Genomic DNA, 4,795 nt, shown 5'->3' on the forward strand with positions numbered 1-4,795 from the left:
ATATGCAAGGCGTGGCATTATCGGCCATGTTGCAGTCTAGGCAAAGGCTGCAATGAAATCATCTGAGGCATCACGGAGTTATCCTCATCTTAAATGGCATTATCTCTCCAATTGAAACCCGAACAACTCATCTAAAATGAAAAATCAAAAATATGCCAAGAAGCAGAGCTGGAGGAATGATGACGTGGCTCTTTGGGGAGGCGCTGAGGTTCTCTCTAAGAACAGAGGGCCCGGTGAGTGGCACGCTGGGATCTGCATTCAGCTGCCGGAATGACAGTGCCCAGAAGCTACTATGAATGGTAATGACAGGCAATAAAATACCCCTTTAAAAATCCAGCAAAAGATAAAGTCGGTAGATTGTAACAATGCTGCAAACACCAACCGTTAGCAGACTAGCACAGACACAGCAAGAAAACACAACTAAAAATTATTCAATCAGACCAAATGCTTGCAGGGAAACTAGGCCAAGAAAGCAATCAAAATCAAATAGAAGCAAGGTGTGTTTATATAATTCAGCAGTTTCAAAAATTGAGAAATGCATTGCAAAGATATTTCAAGGGTTTCCAGTCTTCGTTTAAGGGGAAAAAAATTAATGAAACCTTCATTAACATGAAGAAAGAATAACACAATTCTCTATTCCCTCCCTTAATCCAACCAGTGTTACTAGGAGATGTCATATTTCCTGTGAGAATTCCAGGACGCGATCATAAAATACAACACACATTTATACAATTTATGCTAAGTTTGGTTATACGGCGTATGTGGCAGACCTCTTGAATTAATTGCATTAAATGTTTTCAGTTATAGAAAGAAGATTCATGACTCACAGAGGCCATAAATGAAGCATGGCATACAGGTAGTAATTACCTTGAATTGCATTCTTGAGTCTTTGAAGATAAATTAACCAACAATGAGAATTTGATAGCTAATGCTGCAATTAGTTACAGGTAGAGTGCAGTGACCTATATAACTTACTATTTTTAAAAATCTAAAATTTACACAGGTTAATAGCATAAAAGATTCTTCACTGTTACTCATGGCAGAAATGTAGTTCTATAAAGGCGCTACAGTGGCCTTCTTATAATAATTGCTTAACTCTTCGTAAAGAGGTAGAATTACTCATGGTAATTCTTTGGCTATGAATAGGAAAGGCTGAGATTAAGCTAGCTTTCACTGAGCGGTGCTATGTTCCACGCACCTGGACAAATGACACCTCATTCAGCAGTTCAAAAAATTGAGAAATGCATTGCAAATCCCTTGGTTCTATGTGGTTAGATACCCTCCCACTCCACAAATAAGGGAATGGCAGGGGTGTGGTGGGAGGGAAGCAATTGTGCTGTGGCTTTCTCAAGGCCACTTGTATCTACCCTTCAGCTCACTTTCATCACTGGGCAAAGGTTGGATTGCGTGTAAATGAGATGCCTGCCAAAGCATTCCTGGTGAGTTAAGAGGTAGGGCCAGTCTACTGGATATGTGCTTTTGCTGCCAAGCATCCCTTCTTCTGGGGAACGAGCTCTCCCTCAGTCCCTAATAGTCTTGCTGGGCCCATGAGGTTTGAGTGGGGATGACCTCTGAGCCCAGGAAGAAACATATGACCTTGGTTGGCCACTCGGAGCACAAGATGAGGCCAGGTCGATCTGAGAACCTATTCCCTGGGTTCTCAAGCTCAAAGGGAGCACACAGACCTGAGCTACAGCAGTCACATTGTTCTATGTGGGGTACCTCTGCCTGAGAAAGACCAACACGGGCACATGGGAAATGGAGAGACACAATGATATCAACATCATTTTAATTGTACCCTGAAGCCAACTCTATCTGAAAAAAAAATTTAATTAAACTCTATACACTATTCCTATTTTATGAGTTTTTCCCTAATGTCCCTTTTCTGCTCCAGGACCCCTTCCAGAATACCACATTTAGTCATCAGGCATCCTTAGACCTCTCTGGGCTGTGACAGTTGTTCAGACTTTCCTTGCTTTCGTTGACCTTGACAGTTTTGAAAGGTAATGGTCAGGTATTTCATCGAATGTCCCTTGATTCTGGTTTGTCTGATCGTTTTCTCATGGTTAGACTGGGGTTATGGGTCTTGGAGAGGCAGAGCAACCACAGAGATTGAGCGCAATTCTCATCCCACATGATATCAAAGGTACAGGATTTATCATCGCTGCTGTGAATGCCCTTCAGTAACAGACCCCCAGGGACACACTATAGGTAGACAAGCTGGGTTTCTTTCTCCTTGCAGTGAGGGAGAACACACACCATGGGGAGCTGTAGGGTGTCTCAGTGGGAGGATGTTAGAAAGAAACTATTACAGGATTTTGGCTTTGGTTGGGTGATTTGGGGGTGGGTCTAAGGAAGCAGAGGTTTCTTCTAGGTTGTATGCGGTCAGAAAGCAGGGCAATTATATGATTGGGTATCTCAATAAATCTTATCTACCAGGAGGCGAAACTGGGGCAAGCTCCCCCTCCCCCACAGTCATCAAAATGTTATTGGAAAACCGATACCAAAATAGGAGATCACTGCTCTGTACCTTACAGAATCAAACATAATTACATCATCTTGTTAGATTCACTAGAATTACTGAACTGATAAGGTTTTCTGCAACAAACACAAAGTCAGGAAGTTGTGTGGGTGATTAGCGTTGCTTTCTGGTAAATGAGCATCCTTCTTTTGGTCTGCTTTTCCCCCTGCAGGCTGGCACAACCCTGTTGAACAGCCTACACAAAGAACTACTGTCTAAGGATGGATGGAAATCCTGTTAATCTTGGTGCAACCTGGACATTTTATATCCATTAAATAGGAATTTGGATTTTGAACTAGCTGCTTCTTTTTATGTTTTTTTAATATTTCTCTTCCAAGATGGATATAGTAAAACCTCTAGCCAAAGGCATGCTGATCCTTATCTATATCAACCTACCTATATATAGATGGATATAGCTATCAAAATCTTATCTATAGGGAGGGGGAGACCAGCACAAGGAAAAAGCTAGAATTGGTAAAGAGGTAGCAGTCACTTATTTTGGGTGACAGACGGGGTGTTTGGTATTTTCTGGGTGGCATAATGACCTTGTTATTGTCTGCGCTTAGACAAAATTATAGAGTAGCCTTGCTTTGTCTCATTTTATCAGTCTCAGAATAACTTTGAGTTTGGTATTCTATGAGACCACGTATAATTGGAAAATTGTGTGATCTATCTGAGAGCCAGACCAGCTTTGGAATGTCAGTTTTTTCTGTCTCAATGCTAACCCTGATCACCTTTCTTTGCCAAATTCTTTCACCATAGAGGTACTTTTCTGTCTCTTTCTATTCTCTAGCCTTTGGAAGAAAGTGATAAAGTGTAGCTGACGTTTAAGGGGTGGGGAGTTATGCTCTACCTCCTTGAGGGGTTAGCCCTGAAATTGCAAATCTCTTTTTTGCTTAGGCTGGTTTGAGTTGGGGTTTGGGGAACCCCAAACAGTTCTGATGCCTGCTCTCAGGCCTCAGTGTCCCCCTTGCTGGAGTCTGCCTTTGTCAGGGCCTGGCCTCCTATCTGGAATTCTGGTTCCTGCAGGCCAGACCCTTCTCTCTGGATCTGTCTCTGCTAAGATATTGTGAGATCCAGCCACATTATGGGGAGCGCCTGGACTGGCTTTTCCTCCTCCCTCTGGTCACCTGGCTCTGTCCTCTGTTACCTGGAGTGACTTCCCGCCCTGCACTGTTCCCCTAGCTCCAGGTGAGTGGGGCCCCAGAGGTAGGGCTTCCACTGGGAAGGGTCAGTCCCGTGACTACGCTGTTGAATGAATGACCTCAGGATGCATCCTCTTGAAAGCACAGAGACCTGGGACAGAAATGAAAGCAGGGTGGACTCAGGGTCGGAGAGGTGGGAACACCTCAGTGGCCATTTTTGTGCCTGGCTTCCATGAAGATGCAAGTGGATTTCCAAACTCCAGAAAACGAGTGGTACCTTGTAAGCCATCACTCTCCTCCTTCATGAATGAAGTCAACTCCCACTTCTATCTCTCCAAGTGTTCTTGAGCCTCAGGGCACCAGGGGGAGGTTCAAATGGCTGCTGCTCGGGCAGACTGCAAGGTGTCCCCTCGGCCTCAAGCCAGATAGATGTCAGCTGAAGTGGATGAAAGGTGGCTGGTGTCATGGTTAGGAATATGTGTGAAGTCCCTCAGACCAAGGTCTGAGTCCTGCCTTTACCAATGGTGAGTGTGGACTGTGCACGTTACTTAACCTTGCCAATATCCAAAGTCCTCATCTGTAAAACGGAGATAAAATTAGAATGAAACATCTAAAATTATTATTCTTCAACTATTTTAAATGACAAAAGCATCAATGTCATGTATCAGCCTAACTAGTAGCCTCCACCCCATGGACCTGCTGTTGGGAAGATGAGGAGAGAGGCTGGTGCTGGTATCCATTTGTCCATGCCAAGCCCTTAACACGCATTAGCCACTGGGGCAGCTGTGCTTATTTTAGTTCCGCTTATTAATGAAAAATTTATTACAAAATCACCAAGGAGATTTCTTTAAAAACAGATGAAGGAAGATGACATGTCCAGACCAATGAATTGGATTCTCAGTTTTTTTCCAGTTACCGTGCTGTAGGGGAGTGTCCTGTATCAATTAAGAACCTGTTGAGGGTCCATCCTACGTATCAACTAAGAACCAAACATGCTTCTGGGATGCTAAGGTGTCCACCACACTCCAGGCAAGGACTAAGTCTGAAAATTCGGCCTGAACACAAAATCAAGTACTACTCAATGTGTCTGTCTAGGAACAATAAAATACCATACTAATGGGAGAAGAAT

At 43.5% G+C, this 4,795-nt stretch overlaps 1 pseudogene; it reads right to left on the reverse strand.

The window, feature by feature from the left end:
- Positions 1-2,635: 2,635 nt before the first annotated feature.
- On the reverse strand, positions 2,636-2,793 carry LOC129136175 (small ribosomal subunit protein eS27-like; annotated as a pseudogene).
- Positions 2,794-4,795: the final 2,002 nt, after the last annotated feature.

The sequence above is a fragment of the Pan troglodytes genome, chromosome 8, assembly GCF_028858775.2.
Source record: "Pan troglodytes isolate AG18354 chromosome 8, NHGRI_mPanTro3-v2.0_pri, whole genome shotgun sequence".
NCBI classification, from domain to species: Eukaryota; Metazoa; Chordata; class Mammalia; order Primates; family Hominidae; genus Pan; species Pan troglodytes.